Consider the following 26,305-nt stretch of genomic DNA (forward strand, 5'->3'; position numbering starts at 1 on the left):
CCTCCTCGGTTAAATTTAATCCTAGGTACCTTATTATTTTTTATTGTAATAGTATATGGGATTGTTTCCTTAATTTCTCTTTCTGATAGTTCATTATTGGTGTATAAAGATGCCCACATATACAGTGGAATACTACTCAGCCATAAGAAATGATGACATATTGCCATTTACGACAACATGGATGGAACTTAAGAACATTATACTGAGTGAAATAAGTAAATTAGAAAAAGCTAAGAACTATATGATTTCACATATAGGTGGGACATAAAACTGAGACTCGTGGACATAGATAAAAGTGAAGTGGTTACGGGGGAGGAAGTTCTTGAGGAGGGTGTTCCGAAGAAGGGGGCTGGGGAAGGGGCATAAAGAGGGACAAGTATGCAGTGACAGGGAGTGATTTGACTTTGGGTGATGGGTATACAATACAATCAACAGTTCAAACGCTATAGAGATATTTACCTGAAACGTGTACTTTTAATGATCAATGTTATCCTGTTAAATTTAATTTCTATTTAAAAAATAATAATTTCCTCAGAACAAACAAACAAAAAAAGAATATAATTGTGCACAAAAATTAGATAATGTGTACATTTTGTTCCAGGGTTGTAGGTCATGAGACTATTCTATTTAAAGAATGTAATGCTTTAGTGAGACTAGAAGAAAGACCTACTTATCTCTTACTGAAGTAAGAATAATAGCTCTGCGTGTCTCTACCAAGACATGCAATCCAAGTCTATGGTTGATGTGCAGGTTGATCTAGCTGAGAAGCAAACCCTAAACTTATTTTTTTAATGCCACAGATTTCCAAATATTAATCTTGTATTCTTTTACTTTTCTGAATTTCTTTATTAGATCTAGTAGTTTTTTGGTGGAGTCTTTAGGGTTTTCTATGTTTAGTATCATATTGTCAGAAAATGATGACAGTTGTATTTCTTCTTTCCAATTTAGATGTCTCTTAGTTCTTCTTCTTGTCTAATTGTTGGAGCTAGGACTTACAGAACTATATTGAATAAGAGTGCAAAAGGTGGACATTCCTGTCTTGTTCCTGATCTTAAGGGAAATGCTTTTAATTTTTGCCTACTAAATATGATGTTGGCTCTAGGTTTGTCATATATGGTCTTTATTATATTATGGTATGACCTCTCTTTTACCACTTTGCTGGATTTTATCAAATACTTTTTCTGTACCTGTTGCTATCACCATGTGATTTTTATCCTTCATTTTATGTGATGTATCATGTTTTTTGATTTGTGAATATTATACCAACCTTGCATCCTTGGAATAAATAGTACTTGATCATGATGTATCCTCTTTTTAATATATTTCTGGATCCAGTTTTGCTAATATTTTCTTGAGGATTTTAGCATCTATGTTTATAAGAGATATTGGCCTATAGTTTTTTCTTTGTACTGTCTTTATCTGGTTTTGCAATTAAGAAAATACTTACCTTATAAAATGAACTTTGAAGTCTTTCCTTCTCTTGATTTTTTAAAAATAGTTTGAGAAGGGTAGGTGTTAGTTTTTCTTTGAGTGTTAGGTTCAATTCTCCTGTGAAGCCATCCAGTCCAGAACTTTTGTTTGCTGGGAGTTTTTTGATAGCTGTTTCAATTTCATTTTTGTAATCAGTCTGCTCAGGTTTTATGATTCTTCTAGATTCAGTTTTGGAAGATTGTATGTTTCCAAGAATTCATCCATTTCACCTAGGTTGTTTAATTTGTTGGCATGTAGTTGTTCATAGTATTTTATTAAAATTCTTTGTATTTCTGTGATGTCAGTTATTACTTCTCCTCTTTCATTTCTGATTTTGTTTATTTGGATCCTCTTTTTTTCCTGATGAGTTTGAAAACCTAGTTGCTTTTAAATGGATGCTGGCTATGTCTACAAAATTCTAAAACACTTATTCCAGACAAGACAAATCTAAAGGCTTTCATTACCACCAGACTAGTATTATAATAAATGTTTAAAAAAGTTCGTGAAGAAGAAGAAAGAAGAAGTTAAAAAATATGATTAATAAAATGTCAATAACTACTTACCTATCAAAGTGTAAAGAGATTAAATTTGTCATACAGAAGACATAGCATGGCTGAATGGATAAGAAAATAAGACCCTAGTTTCAATAAATAGATAATTAGATAAGAAAATTATGGTACATAAAACAGAATGAAATTTTACCATTTCTAACAATGTGGATGGATCTAGAAGGTATCAATGCTAAGTGAAATAAGTCAGACAGAGAAAGACAAGTGTTATATGAATTGACTTACATGTGGAATCTAGAAAACAAAATAAATGAACAAACAAAACAGAAAGAAACTCATAAATACAAAGAACAAACTGATGGTTGCCTGGTATGGGTGGTGTTGAATGGCTGGGTGAAAAAAGTTAAGAGATTAAGAAGTACAAATTGGTAGTTACAAAATAGTCACAAGGATGTAAAGTACAGCATTCAGGGTGGGTACTAGACTTATTGGGGTGATAATCAAGTTGTAAGTTATATAAATGTCTAACTAATTGAAAAAAATTTTATTTAAAGAAATAAAACATATTAAAAAATTGTTTGCCTCAAAATTTTAAAAGAATAAAAAACTCAAAGTTAAAAAAAATAATAGTGAGCTTCTCAGGAATAAAACAAAACCCCAAACAACACATCTTCTCTAAGATTCATAAGAAGAACAAAAAATAATTTTCCAATTGTGACAAAAAGATAAATATCTCTGTGATCTGCAGAAGAGATTTCCTGCATTTGTGATAAGTTAGTCAAATAGTATAAATTGGGAAAAAAAACTCTTATCCTCCTATAAATACTCATTTTATTGATGTTTCCTCTAAATCACTAATTAAAGTTAAAAATAATTTTTTGGGTAGTGGAAATATTTATTAAAATTTCAGGTAGACTTTGAAACATTTTAATTACTACTATTCTTCTTTGGCTGTTTAGCCCAGTGATAGAGCGTTGGATTAGTGTGTGGAAGTCCTGGGATCAATTCCTGGTCAGGGCACACAGAAGAAACAACCATCTGCTTCTCCACCCCTCCCCCTTCCTTTATCTATCTATCTATCTATCTATCTATCTATCTATCTATCTATCTATCTTTTTCCCTCCCTCAACCATGGCTCAAATGATTTCAGCAAGTTGGCCCCAGGTGTTAAAGATGGCTCCATGTCCTCGCCTCAGGTGCTAAAATAGCTCTGCTGCCGAGCAACAGAGCAGCAACCCCTGATGGGCAGATGGAGGCTTGCCAGATGGATTCAGGTTGGGGCGCATGTGGGAGTTTGTCTCTCTGCCTCCCTGTCTCTCACCCTTTCACTTAATAATAATAATAAAAAGAATTACTACTGTTCTTGGCCCAGGCTGGTTGGCTCAGTGGTAGAGCATTAGTCCAGCATGTGGATGTTCTGGGTTCAATTCCAGGTCAGGGAACACAGAGGAATTGACCATCTGTTTCTCCCTCCCACCGCTTTTCTTCTCCCTATTTCTCTCTCTTCCCTTTCCATAGACAGGGCTGATTGGTTTGAGTGCATCTCCCCAGTAGCTGAGGATGCCACTGTGGAGCCTCTGCCCATGTGAGAGCCTGTCTCTCTATCTCCCCTCTCCTCATTTGGAAAAAAAAAAAGAAAAAAAATTACTACAGTTCTGTGTTTATTATGAAATCCTCACTGAGTACAAATTATGAATTAGGCATTGAGTAAAGAAAAGTAAAAATACAAATAGCATTTTATATAGGGTATTCCAGTCTAATTTAAAAAGCAAATTTGCAGTGAAAGTGGTTAGATATATATGATATATATGAAATGTTATGAAACAATATTAATGCTTGGCTTATGGATGTTCCAGTGTATTAAATTTTTCCTATGGTTAGGCTTTAGGAGGTATCATATTATTTAATTATTTTCTGGGGGTGGGGGGGTTGTGTTTTTTTTTGAGAGAGAGAGAAAGAGAGAGAAGAAATGAGAGATGAGAAGCATCAAATCATAGTTGCAACACTTTAGTTGTTCATTGATTACTTCTCATATGTGTCTTGACTGGGGAGCTTCAGCAGAGCCAGTGACCCTTTGCTCAAGCCAGTGACCTTTGGGCTCAAGCCAGCAATGATGGAATTATGTTGATGCTGCCATGTTCAATCTAGCCCTCCCATGCTCAATCTGGTGAGCCTGTGCTCAAGCTGGCAACCTTGGGTTTTCAAACATGGGGCCTTAGTGTCCCAGGTCAATACTCTACCTACTGTGCCATCATTCAGGCATATAAATGGTCATTTAATAATGCTAACATTTAAAGTAATTGTGAAGTTAAGAATACCTAGAAAGAGTAGTGTTTTCTACCATAAAGGTACAGCAAGATAAGAGGACGTTTAAGCCTGACAGGCAGTGACGCGGAAGATAGAATATTGGCCTGGGATGCAGAGGACCCAGGTTCAAAACCTCAAAGTCACCAGCATGAGTGTGGGCTCACCAGTTTTAATGTGGGGTCACTGGCTTGAGTGTGGGATCATAGACATGACCCTATGGTCACTGGCTTGAGCCCAAATGTCACTGGCTTAAAGCCTGAGGTTGCTGGCTTAAGCAAGGGATCACTGGCTTGGCTGGAGCACCCTGATCAAGGCACATATGAGCTACCAATCAATGAACAACTAAGGTGCCGCAATGAAGAACTGATGCTTTTCATCTCTCTCCCTTCCTATCTGTTCCTATCTTCCCCTCTCTGTGTTTCTGTCTTTCTCTCTCACTTGCTAAATAAAAAGAGGGCATCTAAGAACCAGTACAAGACTTAGTGGATTACAGCTTCCAACCATGGGTTAAAACGTTGTTCAGGTTCTTTAGGAAAGAGTAAATTCTTTCACTTTCATTAGGTAATATATGTCCCTCAAGAGACTGGTTACTAGAAGTGAGGAGAAAGGAAGTAGAAAGTATAAGAGCCACTTAGGCCTTAACATGGAGAGGTATTACATGAAGGTTGTAGGTATAGAGAAACAGTCACTGGGTCTTGTGTTTAAGCATCTAGTCAATGTCTATGTAAAGGAGAGGACTCTGGAAGGAAGGTGTAGTGGAGTTAATTAGTCTGCTCCAGTTCAAAGACCTTTGGTTGTTAATCATGCTCCTCTTTGGGAGTACAAGACTTATTGGGGGATAAGTCTCACCTCCCATCTTGATCATCTCAGAAAATTCTTCCCAGCATGCTATTCTCCTCCTTTGGAGGAGTTTCAGTGAAGGGGGTATTCTTCTCTCATTGCATTCCCAGGGTAGAGTCACTGCAGCAATCTTTTCTCACTCCTTGTATTGGCTCCCCAATGAATTCCCTGAATTCATCCTTTAATCCAGCTCTGTTATAGAAAAAAAAAATCAGATTTGAGGCATCATTTTCTAAAGAAGAAACTTGGAACCCTAGTTTTACAAAAGATGAACACATCCTCTCTTCCCAACACACAAATGAAGTGGTTAGGGATAGCTGCATACTCTCTTCCTTCTTGGGTGTTCATAATGAGTTCAAGAGTCTAAAAACTCCTTCAGTAGAGATGTACTGTTTATCTTGATTTGTCCCAGAGTTTTACACAGTTATAAGACCATGGAATCATTTTGGGGGAAGCATATCTCAATGTAAGTTCTATAGATTACAGTCTGGGAAGCATGAATGAGGTGACTATTACGTTAGACTCATTTATGAATCTTCATGATAAACATCCTCCTTCTAAAAGTTGTAAATACTGGGGAAGTCATATTCAGAATTCAAAAGTTTGGTGTCATCAAAAAGTAATGAAAATACGAAATATTCAGTAACCTTTTGTCATATATGCCCTCCTCTTCCCCAGTCTTTAATGTGTATTGATAATGTGAACGACCAATACAGTATTGAAGGTTGTGATGGGGGAGAATTAATGCAGAGGACTGATCAGGTCTCTTGAGCTGTTGGGGAGGTTACAAAATGGAAATAATGGAGAACTCAACGGGCTGAAAGAAAGGGCTATGAGAAGAATTTAATAAAATCTTTAATCGGTTAAACAACAGAGGGTGAGTTTTCCTATAGTGGCAGAAACTAAATTTGATGACCTCCCTGGGGCTTCATACACCGAGAAATTGTCTGATCAACCAAAAGGAGGGAGATGATTTCAGTCCTACTTCACATAGTGTGAGTGACAGCTTGGCTCTTTCAAGTGAAATTCATTTGGGAAAGAAGAAGAAAATCAAAGCACCTTCAATTAAAAGTGAAAGTGGTGTGCTTCTCGAGCTTAGTGGAAGGCCACCAAAGGTGTTAAGAGTCAGGTGCTGTTTTATGGGATGATAACTAATTATTTTGTGTCATCAAGGAGCCAAGTACAGTTTTATCCTCCTTGTGGTTGCATTTTTTTAATGATAGGATATGCCAGGAGATTTCTGGGTGGAACTCAGGGGATAGTGGAAAGAAACCCATTAGCTCTCTGAGAAAATGGAAACTGCATTCTTATAATTCACTCTTAAGTGCTATTCTGGAATTGCATAATCATCCTGTAAAGTAACTCTTCCAATGAACATTGTAACTTCTGTAGTATTTTTCAAGAATGAACATTTAATGTACAATGATCTGTTTAAAATATTTATGACACTTTGTACTTGTAGACCATGCATCCTTTGGAACTCAAGTGGGTGTCACTCTTTTTTTTTCTCCAAAGCTCTTCAGTGTTCACATAGTGACTTTTACTGAGCACTGACTACATGCTCTGTAAGTACATTCTCTATTTCTCCCTCACGAAAAGCCTCTGAGGAGAGCATGGCTAGCATCATCATCAAATCTTACAGGTCAGGCAGCTTGTCATGGCTGAGCCAAGCTCTGGCTCCAGACCAAGAATTCTACATGGTCAATTTATGTGTCTCTCTTCCTGTCTTGTAAAATATACCCCAAAGAAAGAAATACACAACTCTCCTGTTTCTAGATCCTGATATGTGCTTATTATTTATGTGTATACTTATTATGTATTTGTAATTTGTATCTCCTCAACTGAATCCTAGAATTTAGGCTAATTTGTTTAATGACATTTGTCTAAAGTCATTAAGAAAGCACAACATAAAATGTTTAGAAAATCATTCATAATAACGAAAAAGAAAAAGAGAGGAAAGAATGTAGCGTTGTTTTACCATGGGCAATTGGAGACAAACATCTTCATTATAGTTTAGACCAGTGGTAGTCAACCTGGTCCCTACCGCCCACTAGTGGGCATTCCAGCTTTCATGGTGGGCGATAGTGGAGCAACCAAAGTATTAATAAAAAGATAGATTTAACTATAATAAGTTGTTTTATAAAGATTTATTCTGCCAAACTTAGAGAAAATCTGACATAAAGTACTTGGTAAGTAATTATTATTATATGCCTTGACTTGCTGTAACTCTGCTTTATAAATTTTATAAAGTAAAGTTACTTCCCTACTTTATAAATCACCATTACTGTGAAATCATTGGGTGGTTAGAAAATTTTACTACTAATAGAAATACAAAAGTGGGCAATAGGTATAAAAAGGTTGACTACCCCTGGTTTAGACTATTAAAGAGATTAATGACATGTTTAATAACACTGGGGAACATTTTTTTTTCATTTGCTGTTGCATGAGGTTTTAGAACTGTTTCTATATATTTCTGCATCGCTGATTTCAAATTTGAAATTCATTTTTTGATGTATGCTCTAGTTTTTATGCAATTTTAATTTCTTTTTGTTACAGTTAATGGCATGCATTGGTTTTTTTTTTTTATAAATAAATTTTTATTTTAATGGGGTGACATCAATAAATCAGGGTACATACATTCAAAGAAAACATTTCCAGGTTATCTTGTCATTTAGTTATGTTGCATACCCATCCCCCGAAGAGAGATCGTCCTCTGCCACCCTCCATCCAGTTCTCTCTGTACCCCTCCCCCTCCCCCTCTCCCTCCTTCCCTCCCCCCACCCCCCATAGCCACCACACTCCTGTTCATGCCTCTTAGTCTCACTTTTATGTCCCACCAATGTATGGAATCCTGCAGTTCCTGTTTTTTTCTGATTCGATTATTTCACCCCGCACAATGCTACCAAGACTCCACCATTCCGCTATAAGTGATCTGATGTCACCATTCCTCCTAGCTGAATAATATACTATGGTGTATATGTGCCCCATCTTCTTCATCCAGTCCTCTATTTTTTTTTACAGTGATTAAGAGCCTTTAAGCAAACTCTTGGCGAAAACAGCAAGAATCCATAAATGAGTAGTGTCCTTAACATGTTCCCCAAGTCCAAGTTGACCCCATCACCATGCCAAATCCCTGAAAAATGCAACCTAACCACAGTTCAGTCTGTTAGGAACTGTCACAGGGAGCAGGAGTCCAGGAAAGTTTCCCACAGGAAAAGTCCGCATGGCACTGGAATTGTTGTCACCATTCTATACTTTGCAGCTCATGTCCAAGTCCCAATGACCGCTGCTTCTAGCTGGTAATGATTCAGGTAGACTGGAAAAAGCCATTTGCAGCATGCATAGATATGGAGCTCCTGTTCTCCTCTGCCTGGAGAGTTGAGACCAGGTTGCTTTTCCCTGGAGCTCTGTGACTGTGGCCTGGTAAAGAGAACCTTGGGATACACTAAGCTGGGTGGCAAAGGTAAATTCATAATACAAGTTGGCAAAAGGAGGAAGAGAGCTCTAAATTAAGAGTAGGTCCCAGCCTGAAATATGAGTGGGGCATTGAGGTAGGAGGGATAAAGGAAACACTATATATTAAGCAAAGCAGCAGAAAATAGGACTATCAACACCCACAACAGAGATCTTTGAGAGAAGAATAAAAAACCTGACTATTCAGGCAAGACATAGTTAAGTGGCCCTTGTGCAAATGAGATCAGTTTACCTGCTTCTTGGAAGAAATACCCTAGGCTCATCCACAGTGTCGTAGATGGGGCCGATGGCCCTGGGCACCTTCAGTGGCAAACCCCAGCTTTCTGGGCAAAGTTAGGTCATAGGTGGCTGGAGCAGGGCTGGAAGAGACTGAACCCTCCCTTAGAGGAGCGAGGGGGAAGCCCACCTTCCAGTGTCCCTGTTTCCTCACAGCAGAGGCGTGTAAGCCTGGCAGGCTTTAGCTCAATGACCTTCCTTTCCACTATTGAAGCAGGACCCAGATGGCATCCTATGAGACCCCTTTGGGGTGTTGGAGCCTTTAAGGGTGTATCCTAAAAGCTGGTAGTTCCCCCTGATCTCTATTGGGCTTTTTCTGCCTCTAGGTATCTTAAGAGCCATTCTCAGAAGATCTCGCTGAGGGGTTTGAGGATCCCCATCCGCCTATATAAATCTTTTCCATATATCTGGAGCTATTTGGAAAAAAGACAGAACAGTGTTATTAGCTAGATCTAATAAAGAAGGTAGTAGTTTGCAGGCGAAAAAGATTTGGTGTCTCCTGTTCATCAGCATTCAAAAGAAATGTAAATTTTATTTTTAAGTAAAAAGCATGATATGGTAGACCCGTCGGAGTCATTGGCCTGGTGTGCAGGATTCCTGGGTTCGATTCCCAGCCAGAGCACACAGGAGAAGCGCCCATCTACCTCTCCACTCCCTCCCCTCTCCTTCCTCCCGGCCCCCCTCCTCCCGCCCGCAGCCAAGGCTCCACCGGAGCAAATCCACCCTGGGCACTAAGGATGGCCCCAAGGCCCCCGCCCCAGTCGCTAGAATGGCTCCGGTTGCAACAGAGCAACATCCCAGATGGGCAGAGCATTTCCCCCGGTAGGCATGCCAGGTGGATCCCAGTCAGGCGCATGCAGGAGTCTGTCTGACTGCCTACCCATCCCCATCCTCAGAAATATACAAAAAATAAATAAATAAAAGAAAAAATACTAAAAAAAAAAAAAAACACAAAAAGGGGGGGGGCATTCCCTTGTGCTAAAGCTCCAGGGAGCATGGAGTGAGCTTGAGTATGTCCTATGAAACATGGAGCTCTATGTTTACTTATAAGTCTTTGAAGAAGGAGGAACTGCTGAAATAGTTTATCAGCATTTGTCCCTAAGACAGCAGTCTTTATAGTGGAAACACCATAAGTAAATATTTGCAGTCTGTAGATTAAGGGGGGAATATGGCAAATGATAAAAAGCCATGATCTTTGTGCCCCTCCCCTCCCCCAACACCCTCCCTCTCCTCCACCTACCCTGTAACCCCAACACTGTTGTTCATGTCTCTGAGTCTCATCTTTATGTCCCACCTATGTATGGAAACATATAGTTCTTAGTTTTTCTCTGATTTACTTCTTTCACTCAGTATAATGTTATCAAGGCCCATCCATGTTGTTGTAAAAGATCCTATGTCATCATTTCTTATGGCTGAGTAGTATTCCATAGTATATATATACCAAAGCTTTTTAAGCCACTCGTCCTCTGATGGACACTTGGGCTGTTTCCAAATCTTTGCTATTGTGAACAATGCTGCCATAAACATGGGGGTGCATTTCTTCTTTTCAAACAGTGCTATGGTGTTCTTGGGGTATATTCCTAACAGTGGTATAGCTGGGTCAAAAGGCAGTTCGATTTTTAATTTCTTGAGGAATCTCCATACTGTTTTCCACAGTGGCTGCACCAGTCTGCATTCCCACCAGAAGTGCAGGAGGGTTCCCTTTTCTCCACATCCTCGCCAGCACTTATTCTGTGTTGTTTTACTGATGAGCGCCATTCTGACTGGTGTGAGGTGATATCTCATTGTGGTTTTAATTTGCATTTCTCTAATCATTAGTGATGTTGAACATTTTTTCATATGCCTATTGGCCATCTGTGTGTCCTCTTTGGAGAAGTGTCTATTCATTTCTTTTGCCCATTTTTGGATTGGATTGTTGTCTTCCTGGTATTAAGTTTTACAAGTTCTTTATAAATTTTAGTTATTAGCCCCTTATCAGGCGCTATGTCAAATATATTCTCCCATTGTGTAGTTTGTCTTTTTATTCTGTTCTTATTGTCTTTAGCTGTGCAGAAGCTTTTTAGTTTGATAAAATCCCATTTGTTTATCCTGTCTTTTATTTCACTTGCCTGTGGAGACAAATCAGCAAATATGTTGCTGCGAGAGATGTCAGAGAGCTTACTGCCTATGTTTTCTTCTAAGATGCTTATGGTTTCACGGCTTACATTCAAGTCTTTTATCCATTTTGAGTTTATTTTTGTCAGTGGTGTAAGTTGGTGGTCTAGTTTCATTTTTTTGCAGGTAGCTGTCCAGTTTTCCCAACACCATTTGTTGAAGAGGCTGTCTTTACTCCATTGTATTGTCTTACCTCCTTTGTCAAATATCAGTTGTCCATAGAGCTGTGGGTTTATTTCTGAGTTCTCTGTTCTGTTCCATTGATCTATGTGCCTGTTCTTATGCCAGTACCATGCTGTTTTGAATACAATGGCCTTATAATATAACTTGATATCTGGAAGTGTGATACCTCCCGCTTTTTTCTTCCTTTTCAGGATTGCTGGGGCTATTCATGTTCTTTTTTGGTTCCATATAAATTTTTGGAATATGTGTTCTATATCTTTAAAGTAAGTCATTGGTATTTTCATTGGTATTGCATTGAATTTATAAATTGCTTTGGGTAATATAGACATTTTAATGATGTTTATTCTTCCTAACCATGAGCACGGTATATGCCTCCACTTATCCGTATCTTCCCTGATTTCTTTTATCAATGTTTTATAATTTTCCAAGTACAAGTCTTTAATTTCCTTGGTTAGATTTATTCCTAGGTACTTTATTTTTTTGGTTGCAATGGTAAAGGGGATTGATTCCCTGATTTCTCTTTCTGACAGTTCATTATTAGTGTATAAAAATGCCTCTGATTTCTGAGTATTGATTTTATATCCTGCCACCTTGCCAAATTCTTTTATCAAGTCTAGTAGTTTTTTGACTGAGACTTTAGGGTTTTCTATATACAATATCATATCATCTGCAAATAATGATAGTTTTACTTCTTCTTTTCCAATTTGGATGCCTTTTATTTCTTTTTCTTGTCTGATTGCTGTGGCTAGGACTTCCAGAACTATGTTGAATAAGAGTGGTGAAAGGGGCACCCCTGCCTTGTTCCTGATCTTAAGGGGATTGCTTTTAATTTTTGCCCATTGAGTATGATGTTGGCTGTGGGTTTGTCATAGATGGCCTTTATCATGTTTAGGTATGTTCCCTGTATTCCCACTTTGCTGAGAGTTTTGATCATGAATGGGTGCTGGACTTTATCAAATGCTTTTTCTGCATCTATTGAAATTATCATGTGGTTTTTCTCCTTTCTTTTGTTTATGTGATGAATCACATTGATTGATTTGCGAATATTGTACCAGCCTTGCCTCCCAAGAATAAATCCTACTTGATCATGGTGTATGATTTTTTCCATATATTGCTGGATCCGGTTTGCTAATATTTTATTGAGGATTTTTGCATCTAAGTTAATCAGGGATATTGGCCTATAATTTTCTTTCTTTGTGTTGTCTTTGCTTGGTATCAAAATCAGAATTATACTCGCCTCATAAAAGGAGTTTGGAAGTCTTCCTTCCTCTTGAATTTTTTGAAATAGTTTGAGAAGGATAGGAGTTAGTTCTTCTTTGAATATTTGGTAGAATTCACTTGTGAAGCCATCAGGCCCAGGACTTTTCTTTTTTGGGAGATTTTTGATAGCTGTTTCAATCTCATTTGTTGTAATTGGTCTGTTTAGGTTTTCTGATTCCTCCAGATTGATTTTTGGAAAATTATATGATTCAAGGAATTTGTCCATTTCATCTAGGTTGTCTAGTTTTTTGGCGTACAGTTCTTCATAGTATTTTCTTACAATATTTTGTATTTCTGTTGTGTCAATTGTTATTTCTCCACTCTCGTTTCTAATTTTATTTATTTGAGTCCTCTCTCTTTTTTTCTTGGTGAGTCTTGTTAAAGGTTCATTGATCTTGTTTACCTTTTCAAAGAACCAGCTCCTGGTTTCATTGATCCTCTGTATTGTTTCTTTAGCCTCTATGTCATTTATTTCTGCTCTGATCTTTATTATTTCCTTCCTTCTACTAGCTCTGGGCTTTACTTGTTGTTCTTTTTCTAGTTCCTTTAGATGCAGGGTTATGTTGTTTATTTGAGCTTTTTCTAGCTTCTTGAGGTATGCCTGTAATGCTATAAACTTCCCTCTCAGGACTGCTTTTGCTGTGTCCCATAAATTTTGAGTTGATGTATGCTCATTATCATTTGTTTCTAGGAATTTTTTAATTTCTTCTTTGATCTCAATGTTAACCCATTCATTGTTTAATAACATGCTATTTAGTTTCCAAGTGTTTGAATGTTTTTCAATTTTTCTATTGTGGTTGATTTCTAGTTTAATGCCATTGTGATCAGAGAAAGTGCTCGATATGATTTCATTCTTCTTAAATTTGTTGAGCCCGCTTTTGTGCCCTAACATGTGGTCTATTCTAGAGAATGTACCATGAGCGCTTGAAAAGAATGTATATTCTGCTGTTTTAGGGTGAAAGGTTCTGAAGATATCTATTAAATCAAGTTCATCTAATATGTCCTTTAAGTCTGCTGTTTCTTTGTTAATTTTCTTTCTTGAGGATCTATCTAATGATGTTAATGGGGTATTGAAATCTCCTACTATTATAGTATTGCTGTTGATCTCACCCTTTAAGTCTATCAAAGTCTGCTTTATATATTTAGGTGCTCCTATATTAGGTGTGTAGATATTTATAATGGTTATATCTTCCTTTTGGATTGCTCCCTTTATCATTATGTAGTGACCTTCTTTATCTCTAACTATGGTCTTTGTTCTAAAGTCCATTTTGTCTGATATAAGTATTGCTACACCAGCTTTTTTTTTCATTTCCATTTGCGTGAAATATTTTTTTCCATCCTTTATCTTCAGTCTGTGTACATCTTTTGATTTAAGGTGTGTCTCTTGTAGACAGCATATGTATGGGTCCTGTTTTCTTATCCATGCAGCTACCCTATGTCTCTTGATCGGATCATTTAATCCATTAACATTTAAGGTTATTACTGATATGTAATTGTTTATTGCCATTTTTTTCTTTAAAACTGTTTTTCTCTTTTGCTATATTCTTTTTTTCCTTTGATCTGTTTACCACAGGTCCCTTAGCATTTCTTGCAGCCTTGGTTTGGTTGCAGTGAAATCCTTGAGGTTTTTTTTGTCTGTAAAGCTTTTTATTTCTCCTTCAATTTTAAATGATAGCCTTGCTGGATAAAGTAGTCTTGGTTGTAGGTTCTTCTTCTGCATTACTTTGAATATTTCTTGCCATTCCCTTCTGGCCTCAAGTGTTTCTGTTGAGAAGTCAGAAGTCATCCTTATGGGGGCTCCTTTGTAGGTGATAGTCTTTTTTTCTCTAGCAGCTTTTAATATTTTCTCTTTATCATTTAGCTTTGGTAATTTAATTATGATGTGTCTTGGTGTTGGTTTCTTTGGATTTCTCCTTAATGGAGTTCTCTGTGCTTCCTGAACATGTGAAATGTTTTCCTGCCTTAATTGGGGGAAGTTTTCCGCTATAATATGTTTGAACAAAATCTCTATCCCTTGTTCTTTCTCTTCTTCTTCAGGAACCCCTATGATGCGGATGTTATTTCTCTTCATGTTGTCACAGAGCTCTCTTAGAGTTTCCTCAGACTTTTTGAGTCTCTTTTCTTTTTTCTGCTCTGCTTCTGTGCCTTTATTTATTGTGTCCTCTAACTCACTGATTCGATTCTCTGCTTCATCCATCCTGCTTTTAATTCCTTCCATTGTATTCTTTATTTCAGATATTGTATTTGTCATTTCTGTCTGATTCTTTTTTATTATTTCAATGTCCTTTTTTATATTTGTTATCTTTTTATTTAGGTTTTCGTAGTGGCCATCTATGGTGGTTCTAATATCTTTGAGCATCCTAACAATCGTTATTTTAAACTCTGCATCTGGTAATTTGGTTATATCTGATTCACTTAGGTCCTTTTCTGGGGATTTCTCTTGGTTTATTTGTGTTGTATTTCTCTGCCTCCGCATTTTCTCTTCACGAGAGTGGCTGTGATCACGTGCTCGGGTGCACAAGGGTTGGTGGCTTTGGCCTTTGCCCCGCCCCCGTGTGTGACGTTATGCTCTGTCCTGAGGGCACTGGCGAGCACCTTTGCTCAGCTGCAGGTCTCCGCCTGTTTCCGAGCTTTCGCCCTGCCTTTGCAGATGATCCCACTCAAGGAACAGCTGCTAGCCTTGGCTCTACCACCAGGCAGGGCTGCGTGCCCAAGCTCAGCTTCGTAGCGCAACTCCGCCTCTTCTGGGCTTTTGGCTCCACCCTCGCGGGAGGAGTCAGCTACCAAGTCAGACCGCAAGCCTGGGTTGCATGGGCGGGGCAGGGATGTGCTCCTCTGCCCTTGCCCCGGGGCTGGTTTTTACCCTTTCTGGGTTTCCCGCCCTTCTCCCAGAGGCTGGATTACAGGCTGCCAGCAGCTGAGCTTGGCCGCTTTTGCACGCCCCCTTCTCCCTAGCCGGGCAAGATTGAGCTCACACCTGAGCCCACTGGTGGCCAGCTGGCTTCCGCCCCTGCCAGCAGAACCACGCTTTTGTCTCCCGCTGCCGCCCGCTCTCCGGTGTGCCCTCAGCCACGTGGGTGGGGGCGTTGCAGCTCGAACCCTAAGACTCACTACTGTAGACCCGAAGCTCCCTCCTTCTATGCGACTCTGCTCTGAATGCTGCGGGGGAGCTTGTTTGGCTGCTCTCCTGCATCCCTTTGCTGGTATTGCTGTTTCTGGGGGAAATATTCACTTCAGCTTTGGGGAGTGCCTCGTCCCAGGGGTTAGGGTGGCTATCTCTCAAAATGTTTCTCCCTATGCCTCCTAGATTGCACTCTCTTCCTGTTACTGTGGTTTTCTCCTCTCTCCTCCCATCCCCAGGAGCCCCGGGTGAGTGTTTGTGAGAGAGATGTTCTGCGTGGTCTCTTTAAGAAGGATCCTGGGTCTGAGAAATCAGACTCTCTCACAAACAGTATCCTGACTTGTTTCCAGCTAAATACTGTCCTTACGCCTCTTCTGGGGTCTGGGGCTGCAGGCTGGGGCTTTGTTCCTGGGGCTCAGGACCCTTTCCCCTCTGCTAAACTCACTTCCCGCCACACGAGTCTCTCCCTGCTGCCCTTCGCTCCGAGAAGCTGGGCAGCCCTCTCCGCGTTTCCGCTTTTCCTACCAGTCTCTGGGTGGCTTCTTCAGCGTTCCTGGGTTGAAGAGTCCTTTTAGTTTAGTCCAAAGTTGGTTTTTCCAGCTGATAGTTCATAAAATTAGTTTGTAATCCACATTGGTTCTGGGAGGTAGATGCTGGTGTGTCCGCCTACTCCAGCGCCATCTTGTCTCTCCTGCATTGGTTTTTAAATTGGAGTTAAAGGGCAATGGCTCTTGGATTGAACATAATAACCACAAGGCAATTAATGTTTTACAAACATCACTTTTACATAATTGTAGTTGTTTTTAAATGTAAAAAATTATTATCTGATAAAAACACCCTCTTATTTTATTTTAAGATTGAATCATAGCTTCTTCGAGTAGGCATAAATGCAAGAATAGTCCTGACACCTTCTGTTATATATGTGGCTGTTACAAACTTCAACATCAAAGGTGCAATATTTCATCATTTGTGACACGTGCATATTTTGCTTATTTTCAAGTTCCCCTTGGTGATCAAGACAAGAATTGGGCTCCTCATATTGTGTGTCATAATTGTGAGGAAATGCTTTGTGACTAGACAAAAGGAAAATGCAAAGGAATGCCTTTTGGTATTCCCATGGTTTGGCATGAACCTAAGGACCACAGCAGTGACTGTTATTTCTGTCTGATCCATACAAAGGGCATCAGCAAGAAAAAACGGCATATGATTGCATATCCTAATATTCCTTCAGCAATATGACCTATTCCACACTCTGAGACACTCCTGGTTCCAGTTTTCAATGGTTTTACTTCTTCTAAGGACAAAGAAAGTGAACATGGTGATCAAGTGTATTTTGATAAGATGCATAGGAAATGGTTGTAGAATCTGAAGGGTCTTCTTCTGATGCCAAGCAGTCATTAACCCTTCAGCAGTTTAGCCAACCCGAATTAAATGACTTAGAAAGAATGACATAAATATTGTCCTTGACTTTCTGAAGTATGAGGAGCATAACTGGATCATTTCTGTGGATCTTAAAATGGTCAATTTCCTGCTAGGACAACAGAGAGGTCTCACAAAGTATCCTTGCTTTCTGTGTTTGTGGAACAGCCGAGCTCAGGAGAAACACTGGACACAGAATGAGTGGTCGAAATGTGAAGCTCTGGAAGTAGGGATGCAAAATATTGTGAATGAACCTGTAGTTAATTGAGACGGGATCATTTTCCCCACACTTCACATCAAAGTTGGCTTAATGAAGCAGTTTGTTCAGGCTTTGAATAAAGAAAGTGAATGCTTTCAACTTATTATTTCTGTTTTTCCTGCCTTGTCTTTTGAGAAGATAAAGCAGGTATATTCGATGGACCTCAAATTCAAACCCTCCTAAGTGACAAAGAATTTGCAAGGAAGATGAATAAGGAGGAGAAAGCAGCATGGCAGTCTTTTGTGGCAGTTACAAAGAACTTCCTTGGCAACAAAAAAGCAGAAAACTATAAACTTCTGGTTCAAAGGATGCTGTTGCCTTTCTGAGACATTGGATGTAACATGAGCATTAAGATTCACTTCCTGAACAGTCACCTTGATAAGTTTCCCCAAAATCTTGGAGCTGTTAGTGATGGCAGACTACTGCTGGAGCATCAAAAGAGATTGTCCTCAACAAGTACACAAATGCAAGGGCTACAAATGCAAATTTTTGCCTGAATAGAATTTAAATAAGTTTTGTGCAAGTTTTATGATTAAAATAAGTATTTTAATATGTTCCATTTAGAAATTGTAGACAAATTCTGGTGCAATTATATCTTTTAGTGTATTAGTGTATTTACTGCATTATATAAATTATTATATTTTCACAAAGATGATGCCCAAGAAGACATTCTATTTCATTATGTTAAACTAAATGTTAAACATTTTACAGTAAGATGAAAACATAAAATCTTGAATTGCAAAAACACTGTAGCTTACAGAGAAAAACAAAGGTCAGATCTGAGATCAGCACACTCGAATTAGGTAAGAACAAGTATTTTTATAGATGCAACAAAAATTTTGTTCCCCACTGTAATAGGCCAATTTAAGACAAGGTAACATATTGAAAAGGAAGTTAAAAAAAGTATTTGGGAGATGACGTCAGAGTAATGGCGGGGTAGGAAGTGATATCGATAAATCTCCCCCAAAACTCAACAAGATCTTCAACCAGAAACAGAAAAACCTATCCTTGGAGCCTCCAGATGTCTCGCAATACACCCGAAGGTATGGTCGAGTGAAAAATTGGCTAAATATATAACCAAACCCCGAAGGAAATAAGGAGTAAGAAATGCTCCACCTTCCTCACTAACCTAAACAGGGCGGCTTTCTCTGGGATCCGTGAATATAGAAACTGAGGCGGGCAAAGGGGGTGAATAGATCCAGGCCGTGGCACTAACAGCCGAATCAGGCTGTGGCACGGAGATCCAAGCCGAGGAAAAACTGATTCTGTGGCAACCTGAGCAATACAAGCTAACACTCGCGCCAAACCCAAACAAAGAAAGACAAGCGGGGCAGCCATTTTACCCGATCTCCTGGTTAGCGCATGCAGATAGTGGGCGAGAAATTTCGTCCTAAGCCCCGGAAGTGGGTGCCCGTGTTACCACACAGAGAGGCAGAGTCAGAGGCCTTTCTGTGGGCCGAAAGAGGAATCTCTGGGCAGCCCCAGCGCCCTGGGAAAGCCGCGCACGGGAGAGAGTGAAAACTAATTCCAACGGTGGAACTTTTCCGTGCTGGTAGGGGATTCACTCAGAGGGGAACGCGGCCGGCCTCATATCCTGGTCTGCACGCGCAGATAGTGAGCGAGAGATTCCTCCGAGTGCCTCGGCAGTGTGCGCCCATGTTATCGCACAGAGGGGCAGAGTCAGGGGCCTTTGTGTGGGCCAAAGTGGAATCTCGGGCCGCCCCAGCGCCTTGCAAAAGCCACGCACGGGGACGGAGTGAGAGCCAATTCCAACACTGCAACTTTTCCATGCGGTTGGGGGTTTCACTCAGAGCGTGAGACTGCTGGCCAGATATCCTGGTCTGCGCGTGCAGATAGTGAGTGAGAGTTTCCTCCAAGCGCCCCGGAAGTGGGTGCCCACCTGTGTTACCAGACAGAGTGGCAGAGCCAGAGGTCTTTGAGTGGGCGGAAACCCTGTCTGATTATGCTAGCAGCTCTGACTGACTGAGCCTTACCCAGAGCCCTGTGCTGAGTGGGAATAGAGTGGGGAGTTGCCAGCTCTTTGAGCCTCTTACTATCCAGGCAGAGGCAGCAGCAACCCCATAGCTGGATTATCAGACTACTAATTGAGGAAGGAAAGACTAGGAGAAAGGCTCCAGGAACACGGACTCTCTCACTGTTGGAGCCTATAAATGCTAATGAGCCTCGACTGCCAATGAGACTAAAGCACAATACATGACATCGCCATAGAGACTTATCAACTGCAAACCTCTACCTGAGCGTGCCAAAGGGGCAGAACCCGAGTTACAGAGTCACCGACCAGGAAGAGGGAGAGAAAAGAAAAAGCAAGAAGATAACCTCTCAAAATCAAGAATAATCTGCAGACTTTATAACCTATCCCATTTTATTATATTTGTTCGTTTGTTTTTCTTATCTTCATTCTTGATATTTTTTTTCCTCCTCCAATTTGGCCGATTAACTCTCTGCCAGTCTTACTCTCTTCTCTCCTTGAACTACACTACCCATAAGTGTTACATCTCCCATTATCTTTTCTCTCCTCTTCCTTTCTCTCTATGAGGGTTGCACTCCAAAACCCTTAACTCTCTCTCTCTCTCCTTTCTTTTTTCTTCTTTTAGTGGTTTCCTCTTTTTTTCTCTCTCTCTCTTTCTTTTCTCCCTCTATATTAGTTTCTTCCTTTCTCCTTTATATCTCCTCTCATTCAAACCTCAATAACAAACAAATTCTCTTATCTGGGACTCAAACTTATGTTTGTGGCATTTTGGGGGGTTTTTACTTCACCTTTTTAACTCACTAGCAGTGCTCCCATCCCTGGCTCTCCATTTTATCTAGTTCTTGTTCCACTAAATACAATAGTATTTTTTTAATTTGTCCCCCCATTTTTCCATTTTCCTCTTATTCCTCTCATCATAACTCTTAGACAACCAACACCTAAAAGCAAATCATTTTATTCTTGACCCAAATTTTTTCCTTATTTGCTTTTTGTGGGTCCATACCCCCCCTTTTTTTTTTGCCCCTTTATTACTTTTCCCAAATTCAGGCCCTCCATCACAGGCATTGTTTGTTATAATTCACAGTTCACCACAAGATTTTCTCAAGAAAAGGGGAGAGGAGAGGAAAAAAGGAGGGGGGAAATAATTTCCTTATTTAAAAAACTTTTATTTTATTTTATTTTTCTTTATTTCATTATTATTTTTTTTAAAAAAAAACAACTCTTTTCGATTTTTTGATTTTTTTAACTTTTTATTCTCTATTAAATCTCATTAATACTATCAACAAAACCACCCTCAGATGCCATTAAGGAAGAGAAAATCGAATATCATGGATACAAAAGAAAGAGAGGTAACACAGCTAGATGAGGAAAAATCTATGGAGAAAAAATTTAATATATTGGAAACCTTGGAGTTCAATGACAGAGAATTCAAGATAGAAATCCTAAAAATCCTTGGAGATATACAAGAAAACACAGAAAGGCAATTTAGGGAGCTCAGAAAACAACTCAATGAACACAAAGAATATATGTCCAAAGAAATTGAAACTATAAAAACAAATCAAACAGAGATGAAAAACTCAATTCACGAGCTGAAAAATGAAGTAACAAGCTTAGCTAATAGAACAGGTCACATAGAAGAGAGGATTAGTGAAATAGAAGACAAGCAACTTGAGGCACAACAGAGAGAAGAAGAAAGAGACTCAAAAATTAAAAAAAAATGAGATAGCCCTACAAGAATTATCTGACTCCATCAAAAAGAATAACATAAGAATAATAGGTATATCAGAGGGAGAAGAGAGAGAAAATGGAATGGAGAAAATACTCAAACAAATAATAGATGAGAACTTCCCAAGCCTGTGAAAAGAACTAAAGCCTTAAGTTCAAGAAGCAAACAGAACTCCGAGTTTTCTTAACCCCAACAAACCTACTCCAAGGCATATCATAATGAAATTGGCACAAACCAACAGCAAAGAAAAAATTCTCAAGGCAGCCAGGGAAAAGAAGAATACAACATATAAAGGAAGGCCCATTAGATTATCATCAGATTTCTCAGCAGAAACTCTACAAGCTAGAAGAGAGTGGACCCCAATATTTAAAGTCCTGAAAGAGAGGAACTTTCAGCCACGAATACTATACCCATCAAAGCTATCCTTCCAATATGAAGGAGAAATAAAAACATTCACAGATACCGAAAAGATGAGGGAATTTATCATCAGAAAACCTCCACTCCAGGAATTGCTAAAGAGGGTTCTCCAATCAGATACAAAGAACAAAAAAAAAAAAACAAAGCCACAAGTAAAAGCTCCAAGAAGAACACAAAAAAGCAAAATTTAAACTGTGACAACAACAAAAAGAAAGGGGGGGAGAAGATGGAGATTAACAGTAGCAAAGGACGATGGAGTGCAAAAGTACTCACAAAATAGTTTGCTACAATGAACAGGGTAGGAACACTTTTCATTAATCAAAGGTAACCACCATTGAAAAAACCACCACAGAAGCACATGAGATAAAAAAGATAGCAACAGAGGAAAGATGTATGGAATACAACCAAATAAAAACAAAAGATAGAAAAACGAAAGAGAAGGATCAAACAAGACACAAAACTAACAGAAAGCAAGATATAAAATGGCAATAGGGAACTCACAAGTGTCAATAATTACACTAAATGTAAACGGATTAAACTCACCAATAAAAAGGCACAGAGTAGCAGAATGGATTAAAAAAGAAAATCCAACTGTATGCTGCCTACAGAACACTCATCTAAGTAACAAGGATAAAAACAAATTCAAAGTGAAAGGCTGGAAAACAATACTCCAAGCAAATAACATCTAAAAAAAAGCAGGCGTAGCAATGCTCATATCTGATAATGCTGACTACAAGACAGAAAAAGTACTCAGAGACAAAAATGGCCATTTCATAATGACTAAGGGGACACTGAATCAAGAAGACATAACAATTCTTAATATATATGCACCAAACCAAGGAGCATCAAAATATATAAGACAGCTACTTACTGACCTTAAAACAAAAACTGACAAAAATACAATCATACTTGGAGACCTCAATACATCGCTGACGGCTCTAGATCGGTCATCCAAACAGAATCAACAAAGACATAGTGGCCTTAAACAAAACACTAGAGCACCTGGATATGATAGATATCTATATGACATTTCATCCCAAAGTGACTGAGTATACATTTTTCTCCAGTGTACATGGATCATCCACAGGAATTGACCATATGTTGGGCCCCAAAAACAACATCAGCAAATTCAGAAAAATCGAAGTTATACCAAGCATATTTTCTGATCATAAAGCCTTGAAACTAGAATTCAACTGCAAAAAAGAGGAAAAAAATCCCACAAAAATGTGGAAACTAAACAACATACTTTTAAAAAATGAATGGGTCAAAGAAGAAATAAGTGCAGAGATCAAAAGATATATACAGACTAATGAAAATGACAATACGACATATCAGAATCTATGGGATGCAGCAAAAGCAGTGATAAGAGGGAAGTTCATATCACTTCAGGCATATATGAACAAACGAGAGAGAGCCCAAGTGAACCACTTAACTTCCCACCTTAAGGAACTAGAAAAAGAAGAACAAAGAAAACCGAAAACCAGCTGAAGAAAGGAGATAATAAAAATCAGAGCAGAAATAAATGAATTAGAGAACAGAAAAACTATAGGAAAAATTAATAGAACAAGGAGCTGGTTCTTTGAAAAGATCAACAAAATTGACAAACCCGTGGCAAGACTTACCAAGGAAAAAAGAGAAAGAACTCATATAAACAAAATCCAAAATGAAAGAGGAGAAATCACCACGGACACCGTAGATATTCAAAGAATTATTGTAGAATACTATGAAAAACTTTATGCCACTAAATTCAACAACCTAGAAGAAATGGATAAATTCCTAGAACAATACAACCTTCCTAGACTGAGTCAAGAAGAAGCAGAAAGCCTAAACAGACCTATTAGTAGAGAAGAAATAGAAAAAACCATTAAAAACCTCCCCAAAAATAAAAGTCCAGGCCCAGACGGCTATACCAGCGAATTTTATCAAACATTCAAAGAAGACTTGGTTCCTATTCTACTCAAAGTCTTCCAAAAAATTGAAGAAGAAGCAATACTTCCAAACACATTTTATGAGACCAACATAACCCTCATACCAAAACCAGGCATGGATGGCACAAAAAAAGAAAACTACAGACCAATATCTCTAATGAATACAGATGCTAAAATCCTAAACAAAATACTAGCAAATCGAATACAACAACATATTAAAAAAATAATACATCATGATCAAATGGGATTCATCCCAGAATCTCAAGGGTGTTTCAACATACATAAAACGGTTAACGTAATACACCATATCAACAAAACAAAGAACAAAAACCACATGATCTTATCAATAGACGCAGAAAAGGCTTTTGATAAAATACAACACAATTTTATGTTTAAGACTCTCAACAAAATGGGTATATAAGGAAAATATCTCAACATGATAAAGGCCATATATGATAAACCATCAGCTAACATCATATTAAATGGCACTAAACTGAAGGCTTTCCCCCTTAAATCAGGAACAAGACAGGGTTGTCCACTCTCTCCACTCTTATTTAATGTGGTACTAGAGGTTCTAGCCAGAGCAATCAGACAAACAAAGAAATAAAAGGCATCCATATCGGAAAAGAAGAAGTAAAGGTATCACTTTTTGCAGATGATATGATCCTATACATCGAAAACCCCAAAGAATCCACAAAAAGACTACTAGAAACAATAAGCCAATACAGTAAGGTCGCAGGATACAAAATTAACATACAGAAGTCAATAGCCTTTCTATATGCCAACAATGAAACAACTGTGAAGGAACTCAAAAGAATAATCCCCTTCAAGATTGCAACAAAAAAAATAAAATACTTAGGAATAAACATAACAAAGAATGTAAAGGACTTATATAATGAAAACTATAAACCATTGTTAAGGGAAATCGAAAAAGATATAATGAGATGGAAGAATATACCTTGTTCTTGGCTAGGAAGAATAAATATAATCAAGATGGCTATATTACCCAAAGCAATATACAAATTTAATGCAATTCCCATCAAAATTCCAATGACGTTTTTTAAAGAAATAGAGCAAAAAAATCATCAGATTTATATGGAACTATAAAAAACCCCGAATAGCCAAAGCAATCCTAAAGAAAAAGAATGAAGCTGGGGGCATAACAATACCTGACTTCAAACTCTATTATAGGGCCACGACAATCAAAACAGCATGGTATTGGCAGAAAAATAGACACTCAGACCAATGGAACAGAATAGAAAGTCCAGAAATAAAACCACATATATATAGTCAAATAATTTTTGATAAAGGGGCCAACAACACACAATGGAGAAAAGAAAGCCTCTTCAATAAATGGTGCTGGGAAAACTGGAAAGCCACATGCAAAAGAATGAAACTGGACTTCAGTCTCTCCCCCTGTACAATAATTAACTCAAAATGGATCAAAGATCTAAACATAAGACCTGAAACAATTAAGTACATAGAAGAAGACATAGGTACTCAACTCATGGACCTGGGTTTTAAAGAGCATTTTATGAATTTGACTCCAATGGCAAGAGAAGTGAAGGCAAAAATTCATGAATGGGACTATATCAGACTAAGAAGTTTTTGCTCAGCTAGAGAAACTGATAACAAAATAAACAGACAGCCAACTAAATGGGAAATGATATTTTCAAACAACAGCTCAGATAAGGGCCTAATATCCAAAATATACAATGAACTCATAAAACTCAACAACAAACAAACAAACAATCCCATAAAAAAATGGGAAGAGGATATGAACAGACACTTCTCCCAGGAAGAAATACAAATAGCCAACAGATATATGAAAAGATGCTCATCTTCTTTAGCTATTAGAGAAATGCAAATCAAAACTGCAATGAGATACCACCTCACATCTGTTAGATTAGCTATTATTAGCAAGACAGGTAATAGCAAATGTTGGAGAGGCTGTGAAGAAAAAGGAACCCTCATACACTGTTGGTGGGAATATAAAGTAGTCCAACCATTATGGAAGAAAGTATGGTGTTTCCTCAAAAAACTAAAAATAGAACTCCCCTATGACCCAGCAATTCCTCTACTGGGTATATACCCCCAAAACTCAGAAACATTGATACGCAAGGACACATGCAGCCCCATGTTCATTGCAGCATTGTTCACAGTGGCCAGGACATGGAAACAACCCAAAAGCCCATCAATAGATGACTGGATAAAGAAGATGTGGCACATATACACTATGGAATACTACTCAGCCATAAGAAATGATGACATCGGAACATTTACAGCAAAATGGTGGGATCTTGATAACATGATATGAAGCGAAATAAGTAAATCAGAAAAAACCAGGAACTGCATTATTGCATACGTAGGTGGGACATAAAAGTGAAACTAAGAGACATTGATAAGAGTGTGGTGGTTACGGGGGGAGGGGGGAAAGGGAGAGGGAAAGGGGGAGGGGGAGGGGCACAAAGAAAACTAGATAGAAGATGACAGAGGACAATCTGACTTTGGGTGATGGGTATGCAACATAATTGAACGACAAGATAACCTGGACTTGTTATCTTTGAATATATGTATCCTGATTTATTGATGTCACCTCATTAATAAAAAAAATATTTAAAAAATATATATTTGGTCCTGTTTATGCAGCATTCCTCTGCAAGTTCGAGTTGATAATCATTAAACATCTCTACCAAACCTTAATATGAGAACAGCAAAGAGAAATCCACATTTTACTTCTGACTCAGAATTTGTTAAAGCAATGACATAGAACTGCTTTGCTGTGTGTCGTGAACACTTTAGTTTCTCTTGTTTTTCCTGGTGCTTTGCATACATATTAGCATTCTATTAAAGATTAGTATCACTGAATGACTAATGATGAAAGTTTTCCAGTAGCTTTAAGATGGCAGTCTCTATGATGGTTAAGGCTGAGCTCTGGGGTGTGGGTGGCCTGAGGGGCTATTCCTGACTAA

The sequence above is a fragment of the Saccopteryx bilineata genome, chromosome 5 (assembly GCF_036850765.1).
Source record: "Saccopteryx bilineata isolate mSacBil1 chromosome 5, mSacBil1_pri_phased_curated, whole genome shotgun sequence".
Taxonomy (NCBI): domain Eukaryota; kingdom Metazoa; phylum Chordata; class Mammalia; order Chiroptera; family Emballonuridae; genus Saccopteryx; species Saccopteryx bilineata.